Below are 14,477 nucleotides of genomic sequence, written 5' to 3'. Positions count from 1 at the left end.
CTCAAGTATCCTAATTTTCAGTGATAACATTTCATCAGCTGTTTCAGGTATTCCTTAGTTATATCTGTCATTTAAGCAATACTATCTCTGCTTTCCTTGCTTACATACTGCATATATGTATTTCACGTTTAAGGTGTTCTGTGTTTAAAAGAGCCAACACAAGTTATTTTATGAAAAACCTGACTTTGTAATTTTACTATTTACCACTGGTGCATAACAAACACCATATTGTCATACAAGGCAGTGATAACATAACCTGGCATTTATTTAGCTCTACTTTTTTTTTTTCCCCAGTGTTTTCATCTAAATTTTTAAACTTCAGTGTACATTAGAATCATCTAGAGGGTTTATTGCTGGGTCCCATTTCAAGAGTTCCTGATTCAGTAAATCTGGCATGATGGGGGCTGAGAATTTGAATTTCTAACAGGTTCCCAGGTTGCTGCTGTGCCAGGGGCCACACTTTGAGAACTGATGGTCTTCACAGCAGCTCCACTGGGTAGTAGAGTATTATTTCTCCATTTTATATCTAGAAAAAATGAGAGGTAAGTGATAAGCTTAGTGTTTTATATCTATTTAGTGGTGAGCTAAGACTATAAAGCAAGTTAATGGCTTTTTGTGACAACTTCAGTGTAATAGATGGGAGAGATGGCGCTTGCAAACTTCGGCGAATAATTTGCCTACTTACCTGTTGCATGCCATTTAGTAGATACATAATGAATATCAAAACAACATGCTGCTGCCGTCTTAAGATCTAACTAGTGCTCTTGTGTGTGCTGGGGTGGCAGGGGAAGTGTACGATGTGGCTGAAGATACAGCCATGTAGCATATAATGTAAGGGTCATAGGCCATTGCGTCAAAGACTTGATTTATTAAGCACCATGAGAATCTGCCAAAGGAGACTTGAGTGTGGCAGTATGATTGACATTTTGACAAGATCATTTGATGTTTTGTGAAGAGTGGGTTGAAATGGGAGCAAGAGTAGAGAGGCAGAGTGGCCATTTTAGAGGCTGAGTAATCAATCACTGAAGCAAGGTAACAGAGGTTAGGATAGAGATGTTGCATTGGAGATGGATGGAAATGGGTAGTTGTGAGATTTACTTGGAGGCGAGCTGACAGGACTTATGAAGTACATGATAACAGGAAGACATCAAGTACAATGCCAACTTTTAACTTCTACAGGTAGCTGATTAAGCTATTAGGGGCCATGGAGAAGCAGTTTGGGAGGAAATAGAATCAGGAATTGGTTTGAGAGGGACTTCCCTGGCCGTCCAGTGGTTAAGACTTCCAATGCAGCCGGGAAGCTTAAGATCCCACATGCTTCGCGGCCAAGAAACCAAACATAAAACAGAACCAATATTGTAACAAAAATTCAATAAAGACTTAAAAAATGGTCCACATCAAAAAAAGAAGTTTCCTTTAAGAAAAAAAAAGAATTGGTTTGAGGTGTGTTTGTTAGATTTGAAAAGCTTGTTTGACACTAAGTGGGAATCAGAGAATTTGGAATCATAAGCCTTCAGATAGTATTAAAGACAGGTGATAGGATAAGATTCCTGAGGTAAAGTACAGTCTTTAGAGGAAATAAGAAGGCCTAGGTTTGAGCCTTGTTACTCTCCAATGTTTAGAAGTCACGCAGAGGAAAGAAAAGCAGCTGATCTCCTATGCTAATGAGGCAGGAGCCTATTTAGAGTATGGTGTCTTAGAAGCCAAGGAAACTAAGTATATGAAGATAGAAATGGTCATTCTGTTGATTTTACTACAAAATTAGATGATGAGCCAGTGTCCTTTAAATTTGGCAGTATGTAGGCCACTGTAAACCTGTTCAGAAGCCCTTTTGGTGGACTGCGGAGGTCATAAACCACATTGCTTTAGCACAGGGTAAATTGATAAGAACTTGGCTCTGCTCTCAGGTTTGAAAACTGTTCCTGCCACTATTTCTGAGGCTTTCTGCAAGTTTTGTAGCATTTGTGCCTCAGTTGCCTTATCTCCAGTACATCATCTTCTCATAGAGTTGTAAGGATTAAGAAATAATTAACATTTAAAAAAAATCTTAGTACTCAGCACGTTAAGTGCTCGATAAATGTTTATCATTCTTAGAGTTAAAGGGTGAACGTAAAGATAGGAAGAGTGGCAGCACGAGTAGACTACCCTTTAAGTGTTTCACTAGAAGCCCAGAGGTAAGTTAGTTTGAGGCAGATGTGAGATAAAGGAAGGGAGTTTTGATTCTTTGGTTTTGGTTTGTTATTAAAGCTGGGTAGAGTATATTTGTAAACTGTAAGGTAACACGTCAGGACAAAAGTATTTGGGAGGCCGGGAGAAGATGAGCTGTTGCAGAGATGACCCAGTTAGTGGTTGATAGGAACTGGGTTACTTTCCCTGAACAGGAGGGAAGAGAATATAAGTGTCAGTGGAAGCAGATCTGAGAATTTGGTGGTGGGGAGAATAAAAGGAAGTTTCTGTTTGGTTAATTGTATTTTCTCAGTGAAAGATGAAATTGGTTAGATCGAAAGCAGAGGAAGGAATGTGCAAGATTTGAGGAGATAAAGGAGGTCTCTCATACTGAAGTGTTGAAGCATGCTCATAGGTCCCCAATGAAATATATCTTAATTAAGTCTCGAACTTTTCAGTAAAAATTCCTTTTTCCTCAACAGTCACACCTCATTTCAGACATTCCTAAGATGTGTCCAATTTGAACTGCGTGCCCTGGGGCAGGGAAGGAGGGTATTGTGGAATTGACCCAGAACATACTAATGATGGCTTTTCTCTAATGATTATTTTTCTACCCTAAGATGAATATCAGACTTGAGAGACATTTATTCACATACGAGTATCACACATGAAATTTTGAGAGTATGTTATTGAATGAAAGTTCTATATAATGAGATTGTCATCCTACAGAACTGAAAATGCAGATGGTTAGAAGAGTGAACTTTAGGGCACATCTGCATTAGCTGTGTTAATTAGCATATGCAGCCAGGGAATTCCTAGCAATGCTACATCAGGAATTTTGTAGAAAATAGGTTGATATGTAAAACAGAAAATACCGGAGACCAGACTAAAATATACCAAGGGTTGAATATTTATACAAAAGGATGTTTAATATAAATGTTTTTATTAAGTAATAGTGACTATAAAACCATGATAATGTCTGTTTTGTGGCGTTAACAAAACTAAAGTATTGAGACGCAAACTTTTGTGAATGAGTTTCTGGGTTAAAGCATTGTAAGATCCTTTTATTTCAGGAAGATGGCAGATGTACTGATTTAAGTGTACGTGCTGAAATAACCAGGGTAGCCCCTAAGAAAGGGAAGGAGGGGTGGCAGGGAGAGAAAACTTCTAAAGTAGAAGAACATAATGGAGTGAGAAAAAAACCAACCCAAAGAAAGGCAGGAAAATGAGGAGGAAACAACAACAAAAATGGGAGATAAGTAGAAACCATATAATGAATAGTAGAAACAAATCTAAGTACATCATTAATCAAGGAAATGTAAATAGGCTCAACTTTTCAGTTAAAAGTAAAGATCATGAAATAGGATTCTTTTGTAAAAGCAGCTATAAGCCATTTTACAAAGTGTATCTCTAAAAAGATAAGAACAGAAAGGTGAAAAATACAGAAAAAGATATGCCAGGCAAATGGTATCTAAAAGAAAGCTGTCGTATTTAAATAACAGACAAAGTAGTCTTGAAGGAAAACATTACTAGAGATAAAGTCACTAGAGAACAGTAAACATTTCAATTCACTAAGGAAGATATAATTCTAATCATGTATGTTGCTAAATAATATAGCCTGAGAATATTAAACAAATTAAAAGAACTACAGAGAGAAATTGACAAATTAACCAGGTATTTTAAAACTATCAGGAGCAAAGCCAACGCAAGAGAAACTCATGATCATTTCCATCATTTTTTAATCCCTTATTATTGAATGCCTAAAATGATGGGAGATGGAGTTCTTTGAAAGAGATGGGAGCTGGCCCAAATTGTGTCATGCCCTAGACCTGGCTTTTCCTACTCAGGGCACTATTTCCTCACCCATCAATTATATATAACCATTCAGGCCTGGCCTTCTCAGAGGGCTATGTGTAAGTTGCACATTTTATTACCCTCAGGTCACTTTCTCCACTGCCCTCGTGTTTTTACAGTGCAATAGAAATACATAATTTTCTACAGTGTGATAGGGAAGGCAACAAAACAAGATGTAAAATAAGTAACCATTTCTATACAAATATACTTTCTGTACACGTTCAGAATAAAATATGAAGAAGGATGGTTAGCTAATGTTAGAGTGGTAATCCTGAATAGCTGGGATTATGGATGATTTTGAGTTTTTTCCTTTTATTTTTTTCTATCTTTTAAAAAATGTGTCTTTATTTTTTCTATCTTTTATTGTGTACCAAAAGTGAACAACAAAAGTCCATTTATGGCATTCCTTGTAGAATTCCTGTTTGGCCAATTTGGAGTCCTACTGGAATAAGTTTGGTAGTATTTTAAGCTTTCACATCTGATTGCATAAATGAAAGTGACATATACTTTCCCTTTTTAAACTTAAGTTTATAATGCACATGATATGTGCTCCTTCGTTACTATTCTCTACCATTGTGAAAGTATATGACAGAAGAGGCGGACAAGCCAATTGGGTAAGTTTTCCATGCAGATAATGATAATGGAACTAGAGAGAGAGAAAATTCAAAAACTGCTGTTGAAGTTTTCAGTCACTGAGGAATGTTTGTTTCTTAGGGCTGCCATAGCAAAGTACCACAAAGCTTAAAACAAGCCACCAGATATTTTGATAAGCCACCAAGTTTGTGGTATTTTGTTCTTCTCTCACAATTATGGAGGCTAGAAGTCCAAAACCCACAGGTGTGATCAGGGCCATGCTCCCTCTGAAGGTTCTAGGGAAGAATCCTTCCTTGCCTCTTACAACTTTTGTAGCCCCAGGCATTCCTTGGCTTGCAGTTGCATCACTCCAATCTCTTCACATGATCCTATTCCCCTTGTCTCCTCTGTATGTCCAAAACTTCTCTTTATGACAAATTATTGGATTTAGGGCCCACCTGAATCCAGTGTGATCTCATCTTAGCTTGACTACATCTGCAAAGACCCTGTTTCCGAATAAAGTCACATTCACAGGTATTGGGGTTAGGACTTAAACATATCTTTTTGGGAAGCATAATATAACCCACAACCTGGAAATCAGTAAACCTAGTTGAAACAGCAGTTTCTGTGAAAATAAGCATAGATACATAAGTCCTTAAAACTACCAGCATGAGTTACAGCAAGTCTAGCTGAAATGCAACAATTTAAAAAAAAAAAAAAAAAAAGCTTAGATCCATAAGTTTTTCTCAAAACTATATTCCCAGAATGAGTTTTGAACAGGTTACAGTAGTTTGAAGTATAGGAAGTGTAAGGCCAACTGGCCCGAGGCAGGGGAACACAATATTCACAGGTTGCATCAGACCGAAGACCACCCAGTTCCAGAAACTGCCCTGGAGACATTTCGGACCACCCAGTTCCAGGAACTGACCTGGAACCCAGCCCAGCCTTACCGCCTTTCGAGGGGCGGGACTAACGGTCCCCCAGGATACCCGAAAAGACCACCAAATAAGGAATATCCTGCGCCCTCCCAGATTCACCACACCCCTTTCCCTTCTTCCCCTGTAAAATCTTGCCCGACCCTCGCCCCCGGGTGCGACTTCTCTGGCCCCTTTCTCTCGGACCAGTGAACCTCGCCCGGGAGCGCTCCCTAATAAAGCTCACTTGAAGCTTTCCTCTTTCGCTGTGCTGTTTGTTAAGATCCGACCTTACAGGAAGGGATATAAGCATATGACATAGCTCTCACTGAAGGACTTTTATATGAGAATGAGGGACACAAATGTGTAGGCAATAAAAAATAACACCCACCCTTTTTCTGGGATCCGTGGGATGTGAAGCATGGGAAATGAGCAACATCAACTCTAGAGGCCTAAAGAGGAAGAGAAATCCTTAGAAAAAGTATGGCTAAATTAAGGCAGAAAATGGAGGTAAAACCTTTACTGTTGAGGTTTAGCACATTTGCAGTGTTTGTGATACAACTGGCATTTCCAAGGGCAAAATGAAATGTAGGCACAGACAGTATTACAGCGGAAGTGCAGGTTAATATGGTTGACTGTAAACGTTGTGCTGACAGGACCGAAAAGTCCTTAAGAGGCCTCACAGTTCTGTTTGGCTTTCTGGTGTAAGGACTCTGGACCATTGCAGACAGTCATCCATCCTTTTCACATGTAACCAGAACCAATTTTTATTCTTCCTAACTTCATTTAGTGGAAACAGTGAAATGATTCCCTGGGTTGCTGAGTTAATTGGGAGATTCCAGTCTGATACATAATCCAGGAAGGAAATTGCCAGAGAAGCAAATTTTTTGAGATGATAGAGCTATGCAGAATGTGGTCTTTGGGTAAACATGCAATCTCCATTTATCTCCCAGAGAAATCTGAAAGACAACTTTGTTTATCTCATTGCTATATGAAGAATAAATGTCTATCATTCTTCAATTCTTGAAAAGAAAACTGAACTCCTTACCACATTATTCAAGGTCTTTCATATTTTATTTATTTTCTAGTTTTCTAATTTGATCTCACTAATTTAGAGCATGTACTTTATATGTCAACTAAACATAGATTGCTTAATGGTCCCAGAACTTGCTTTGCTCTTTTCCACATTAGCAACATTTCTTGTACCTTTTCCTCTGTTTGGAATGTCCATCCATTATAATTGTCAATTACCAGCTATCAAAATACATTCATCAAAGGCAAAGATCAGTTGCCACTCTTCCACTGAGCCTTTCCTATTCTTCTCTGCCTTTTTCCTCTCAGGAATCATAGGTTTTTGTATAATAACTACCAGTCACTGAGTCTTTTATAATGTGTCAATATTCACATCAAGTTTATGAAGTGTAGTCACTTATTTCCATTTTACAGATGAGGAAATAGAATTTACATAGCTAGTAGTTAACCATTTTCATTTTTTTTTTTTTTTACAGATGAGGAAATAGAAGTTTACACAGTTAGGAATTAACCATTAGTTCTCAAACCATTATTGTAACAGAGCATCTTTAGAGATAAATTGGGAAGCTAAAGGCTATTTATTCCAATCCCTTTACAAGTGAACAGAGGCCAATAAAATGAAGCAATTGGACTCAGCAACTATAATTAGCAGGATGGATATGGCAGAGTACCAAATCAGTCAATCTTAACAGCTTGATAAGGACTGAGAAAAATGACACAGATTATGAAAGGAAAGACATAAAAATACATCCAGAATATGCTCTATATGTATAATAGACATTTAAAAGAGCCAGAAAAGAACAGTATATTGGGCTTCCCTGGTGGCGCAGTGGTTAGAAATTCGTCTGCCAGTGCAGGGCACACGGGTTCAAGCCCTGGTCGGGGGAGACCCCACGTGTCACAGAGCAACTAAGCCTGTGTGCCACAACTACTGAGGCTGTGAGCCACAACTACTGAAGCCTGTGCGCCTAGAGCCTGTGCTCCACAAGAGAAACTACCACAATGAGAAGCCCATGTACCGCAATGAAGAGTAGCCCCCGCTCGCTGCAACTAGAGAAAGCCTACGCACAGCAATGAAGACCCAATGCAGCCAGAAAAAAAAAAAAACAGTATAAGATTAAGTAGTCATTTAAAAATAATAGAAGAGGGCCTTCTGCTTCAGGAAGATTGAGTAGGTGTACTTTTCCTTATTTCTCTTGCTGAGAACAAATAAAAACTCTGAATATTTACAGAAAACAAACAAGACTTTGAAAGGTGGGCATGGTTGGAACCATGGGACCTAAGGAATAAAATCGTGGTTAGTTTTCTGGGTTTTCTTTTTGCCTTGTACATCTGAGACTCTTGGAGCTGAAGAAGCTGGCAACCCTGGAATGCCAATTGATGTAGAAAGAAAAAGCCTCAGAAAAAAGCCCGTTCTCTAACCAAAGAACAAGGAAAGGGACAGCCTAATAAGACAAAAAAATTTTAGATAATAGCTGCTCTACTCAAGCCAAACACCACAGAAAAGAGGGGCCCCACCCATACCAGCAAAGGCCGTATAAAGCCTCACCAGGCTGTAAAGGTGCTCCAACCCTACCTCTCCTTCACAGGGGTGGTTTCAGAAAAGGACGACTAAGGAGTTGGGACTTTTATCCCCACTGGGTGGTAATGAGACAGCACTCCCACCCATGGTGTCAGTGTAGACCCTTTGGGGAGCTAGGACTTCTACCCAGCAGTAATGAGGCACCTGCATCCCTCAACCTCTCTACTGGGTGGTCTCAGGGAGACCTACTGGAAAGTCAGTACTTTAACCACTGCCCAGTGTTAATGAGACCACACAAACCCCTGTAGTGTCAGTGGAGACCACCTGGGGGACGGTTATAATATATAGTCTTATCCATCCCAGAAATGGTGATTACCAGTGGATGCCTAAAGGGGAGTTGGAACTTCCATCCCTGTTCAACAATAACAAGGAGGCCTTCCCCTCCTCAGGTGTCAAAGAAGGCTGAATTGGGAACCTAGACTTCTACCCACAGCTGGCAGAAACAAGGTCTTGTCTCCAGCTCTCTCAGCTATGACAGTATCAGAGGAAGCCAGCCCAAACTGAAGGTTTAAATAAGATCTAGTCTCATAATGCCCCAAATGTCCACACTTCAATAGAAAATTACAGGAAAACTAGAAAATTTCACAAAATGGGGAAAATCTCAACTTGAATAAAAATCAATATAGGCATCCCTTGGAGATATTGTGAGTTCAGTTCTAGACCACCGCAATAAAGCAAATATCACAGTAAAGTGAGTCACGCGAATTTCTTGGTTTCTCAGTTCATATAAAAGTTATGTTTACACCATACTGTAGTCTGCTAAGTGTGCAACAGAATTATGCCTAAAAAATGTACATACCTTAGTTAAAAAATGCTGTCATCTGAGCCATCAGCAAGTTGTAGTAGTAACATCAAAGATCACTGATCACAGATCATCATAACAAATACAATATTAATGCAAATGTTTGAAATATTGCAAGAATTATCAAAATGTGACACAGAGACTCAAAGTGAGCAAATGCTGTTGGAAAAATGGCATTGATAGACTGGCTCAAGGCAGGGTTGCTACAGACATTCAATTTGTAAAAAATGCGATATCTGTGAAGCACAATAAAGTGAAGTCCAATAAAATGAAGATGTTTTGCTTTGAACCTAAAACTGCTCTAAAAAATAAATTCTATTAAAAATATCAATAGATGCCAACACAGATGACAGGTTAGAATGACCTGATGAAGATTGTAAAGCAAACATCATAAATATCCTTTAATGAGCAATTAAAAGCACATTTGAAACAAATGAGAAATAGAAAGTTTGAGCAAGAAATAGAAAACATGGGGCTTTCCTGGTGGTGTAGTGGTTAAGAATCCGCCTGCCAATGCAGGGGACATGGGTTCAAGCCCTGGTCCTGGAAGATTCCACATGCCACGGAGCAACTAAGCCTGTGCACCACAACTACTGAGCCTGCGCTCTAGAGCCTGCGAGCCACAACTAATGAGCCTGGGTGCCACAACTACTGAAGCCCGTATGCCTAGAACCCATGCTCTGCAACAAGAGAAGCCACCGCAATGTTAAGCCCGTGCACTGCAACAAAGAGTAGCCCCCGCTCTCCACAACTAGAGAAAGCCTGCACACAGCAATGAAGACCCAACCCAGCCAAAAATAAATAAATAAAATAAATACATTTATTAAAAAAAAAAATTCCCTTTAAAAAAAAAAAAAGAAATAGAAAACAAAAAGAAGAACCAAATGGAAATTTTAGAATTGAAAGATACAATAATTGAGGGCTTCCCTGGTGGCGCAGTGGTTGAGAGTCTGCTTGCTAATGCAAGGGACATGGGTTCGAACCCTGGTCTGGGAGGATCCCACATGCCGCGGAGCAACTAGGCCCATGAGCCATAACTACTGAGTCTGTGCGTCTGGAGCCTGTGCTCCACAACAAGAGAGGCCGCGATAGTGAGAAGCCTGTGCACCACGATGAAGAGTGGCCCCCGCTTGCCACAACTAGAGAAAGCCATTGCACAGAAACGAAGACCCAACACAGCAAAAATAAATAAAAATAAATTAATAAACCCATACCCCCAACATCTTCTAAAAAAAAAGATACAATAATTGAAAATATAAAAAACAAAACAAAACTCAGTGGATGGGTTCAATAGCAGTGTGAAAGGTACAGAGGAAAGACTCAGTGAATTTAAAGACAGACAATGGAAATCATTCAGTTTGAAAGAGAAAATGAACTGAAAACAAAAACAGATCTAATATTTGTGTCACAGGGGTCCCACAGGGAGGGGGAAAAAGAGGGCAGGGCTAAATAAATAGTTGAAGAAATAATGGCTGAAAATGTCCCCAGTATGGCAAAAGACATACATACAGATTCAAGAAACTGAGAAAAACTCAAACAGTGTTAAAAAAAAAAAAAAAAAAGATCCCAGCCAAGACACATTATAATCAAACTTCTGAAAACTAAAGAAAAAATCTTGAAAGCAAAAAGAGAAATGACACCTTATCTATAGGAGGAAACAATTTGAATGACAACAAATTTTTCATCAGAAATGGAGGAAGTGGCACAGCATTTTTCAAGTGGTGAAAGAAAAAGCAAAACTGTCCAACCCAGAGTTCTCTACCTGGTGAAAATATCCTTTAAGAATGTTTATTCAAATGTATAAATCCTAAATGTGTATGTACCAAACAACAGAGCTGTAGAATATGTAAAGCATAACTTGTAGAAATGGGTGTGATGTCACTGAGAATGGTGGAGTAGGGGGCTCCATGGATCCATCCCTCCAATGAAGCAATGATTAAGGTGGCAAAAATTGTCAGAATCAACTTTTCATAACTATTGAATCTAATTTAAAATTTACAAAAACGAAGGGAGTACTTAACGAAGAAAGAAGCTGCTAAATTTCAGTAGAAGGAATTGTGGCATTTGGCATACCAACCTACTATCTCGCACCTCAGAGGTGGCTGTGGGTATGGTGGCCTGCATTCCTCGTGCAGCTTGTTGGTGCCATAGTGGACAATACAGACTTGTTCCCAAAGAACTGTGCTTATTTTGACCTGTTTGGTGGCTCCCTGAGTGATCAGCACAGGGACTTGCCTTTGTTTCTCCTCTCCCCTCTCAGAACTCTGTAAGGGTTGGAGTGGCCCCCTGGGAGGCTTCTGTCAAAAGTATTCAAAGGCATATACTACACACAGCTATCCATGAAAAAAAAAATAATAGAGCAAGCAGCAGACACACTGAAAAGCCTAGGAAGCAAGAGACTGGGGAAGAGATACATTTCAATATTTACTACAAAGCAAAACAGTGTGTTACTAAAATAATGATAGAGATAGATCAATGGAATAGAATGAGTCCCCAAATAAACCCATACATCTATGGTCAATTGATTTTCAACCAGAGTGCCAAGGCCATTCAATGGGGAAAGAACAGTCTCTTAGACAAATGGTGCTGTGCTGGGAAAATCAATGCAAAAGAATGATGTCAGACCTTTGCCTCACACCATATACAAAAATTAGCTCATAATGGATCAAAGACCTAAACATAAGAGCTAAAACTATAAAATCCAGAAGAAAACATAAGGGTAAATCTTCATGACTTTGGATTTGTAATGAACAGATTATGGTGGAAGTGATGGGATGAGACCTCTGAACCCAGATCATAAAAGGCACTGTGGTCTTTCTTGTATCACTTGCTCTTAGGGTAATCTATTAAGCCAGTCGTTGGGGTAATCTATTAAGCCAGTCGTTAGGGCACTCAGGCAGCCCTGTGAGGCCCAGGTAACAAGGAACTGAAGCTTTCTGACAATAGCCAGCAAGGAACTACTAGAAACCATGTGAATGAGCCATCTACCTTGGAAGCAAATGTCCCAGTCCCAGTCAAGTCTGGCCAGCAGGTTGACTGCAACCTCACAAGAGACCCTGAGCTGGAATCACCCAGCTAAGCTATTTCCAGATTTGTGACCCTCAGAAACTGTTTCAGAGAATAGATGTCTGTTGTTTTAAGCTGCTACATTGTAAGGCAATTTGTTATGCAGAAATAGATAATACACTACCACACCATCCTGGCAAAGAATAGAATATTTATTCCCTAGAGAAAGTGAATCAGGGAAGCTTTAGACACAAGGCTATGAAGAAAAGCAGATGGCAGAGGCACCATGCTGAAATCAGGGGATTAAAAAAATAGTGGAATGTAAATCAACTATACTTTAATAAAAAATCATAATAAAAAATAAACGGGGGACTTCCCTGGTGGTGCAATGGTTAAGAATCCGCCGCCAATGCAGGGGACACGGGTTCGAGTCCTGGTCCAGGAAGATCTCACAGAGCAACTAAGCCGGTGCACCACAACTACTGAGCCTGCACTCTAGAGCCTGTGAGCCACAACTACTGAGCCCGTGTGCCACAACTACTGAAGCCTACGCACCTAGAGCCTGTGCTCCGCAACAAGAGAAGCCATCAGCACTGCAACGAAGAGTAGCCCCCACTCGCCGCAACTAGAGAATGCCCACGCGAAGCAACGAAGACCCAATGCAGCCAAAAATAAATAAAATTTTAAAAATAAATAAATAAAAAATAAATGGTGGGACCTCATCACTATTGGACCCTCAAAATTCTGGCAGTCAAGAGGTGAGAAGGCTCTTCTCTGGAGAAATGGAATAGCCTAGGAGAAAAGCTATAATGCTAACATTTTGGGGCTGACAAAGAAATGTCTGAAATCTATACTGAAGTTCACAAGTTGACAAGCCCTATCTATCTACCTATTGTTACTACATTAAATCCCCCCCCACCCCTCTTGAATTCTTTTGGCTGGTCTAATAATTTAATTGACTCAAGACAGGTTAACAGGAGAAAAAAAACCCAATTTAATTTATATGCATGAAGGTCTCATAGAAATGGAACCCCTGACAAAGGAACAATTATTTGTGAAGATTTAACAAAGGGCCTTGTGCTTGGCGGAGCAGACTAACGAAGCAGTAAAAAAGTTCGTTTATACAGCTTTCTTAGCCTTGAATTCCCTAACTCTGGTGATAAAGATGGTTTTTATTCTCTTGGTATAGGGAGGATAGTTTTACATGGGAGATTTATTTCCTGCTTTCTGGGGAAAGAAGGGGGTCAGAGTGTTTTCTATATCATTTTTCCCCACTAGCTGTTTCTCAAGTAACTTTAATTCAAAACAATCAACATGCCATTGTGGCATTTCTTGGGGTGGCCTGTTTTGAGGCCCAGCAACAGTCATCTTTTTAGCGCATTATTAATAAATGATGAATGGACAGTATTAATCAACAAACTAGGGAAAGCCTAGCACTATGTAAATGTAAACCTAGTAATATGAAAGACAGATGAAAACAACAAAAAAAAAGAAGTAAGGAAATGAATACAGTTAAGGAACAGAAAAATACACACAGGAAAAAGCCACCCAAAATCCCCCTACAATAGCACCAAGAGGTAAGAGGAGATCTTATATCCAGGAAACAATTAACATGTATATAAAAACTGCTCTTGGAAATTAAAAATAAAATACCTATTATTAAAGATTTAATAGCAGATATGGGAAAGAGCTGTGGAAATCACTCAGTTGTAAGGGGAAAAAAAGTTAAAAAATAAGGTAATAAAGGATGAGAAAGATAACAGATAAAATCAGGAATTTCAACATCCAGAAAGAGAAGGGTTCCAGAAAGAGAGAGTAGAAAACTGAATGGAGGAAAATTTCAGAAAATTTAAGATTTCTAGAAATACAGGTCACGATTCTTCGACATAAAGGGGTCCACTGAATACCCCATACAATGAACCAAAAAGACTCATACCAGAGCACACCTTTGTGAAGTTTCAGAAAACTAGGTGTGAAGAGAACCATTTAAGAATGCTTCTGAAGAGAAAGAACAACAAAATACAAATCAAATTGTCATCATACTTTAAGATAAAAACTGTAAGCTAGAAGACAATGGTATAATTCTCTCAAAATTCTAAGGGAAAATTATATCCAACCTAAAATTCCAAACCTAGTTAAGCTATCATCCCAAAGAGGTTAGAATAAAGACGTTTTAGACTTGTAAGGGCCCCCCAATTTTATTCCAAATTAATCTCTCTCAAGGTGCTAATGAGGATTTTTTTAAAAATTAAAATGTGAGACTAAATAAAGAAAAAAAGAAGACATAAGCTCCAGGAAACCCGTAATCCAACATAAGAGGTGAAGGAAATTCCCAAGATGGTCATGTGCTGGTTATTCATTTACTGTGTTTCAGTCCCACACTGAACCTTCTATATGGTTCTCTGTAATGCTGGGATTGGGACTCTGCACACTAAAATTCCCAGGCTCCTTTGTCAGCTGGCTTCTTTTTATTTATTCACTGATAAATCGAACATACTCATTAATTAACTCTACAGTGGAGAAATCTTATGGACACCATTTAAACTAT

The sequence above is a fragment of the Delphinus delphis genome, chromosome 20, assembly GCF_949987515.2.
Source record: "Delphinus delphis chromosome 20, mDelDel1.2, whole genome shotgun sequence".
In the NCBI taxonomy this organism is placed as follows: domain Eukaryota; kingdom Metazoa; phylum Chordata; class Mammalia; order Artiodactyla; family Delphinidae; genus Delphinus; species Delphinus delphis.
This window is presented reverse-complemented; position numbering follows the sequence as displayed.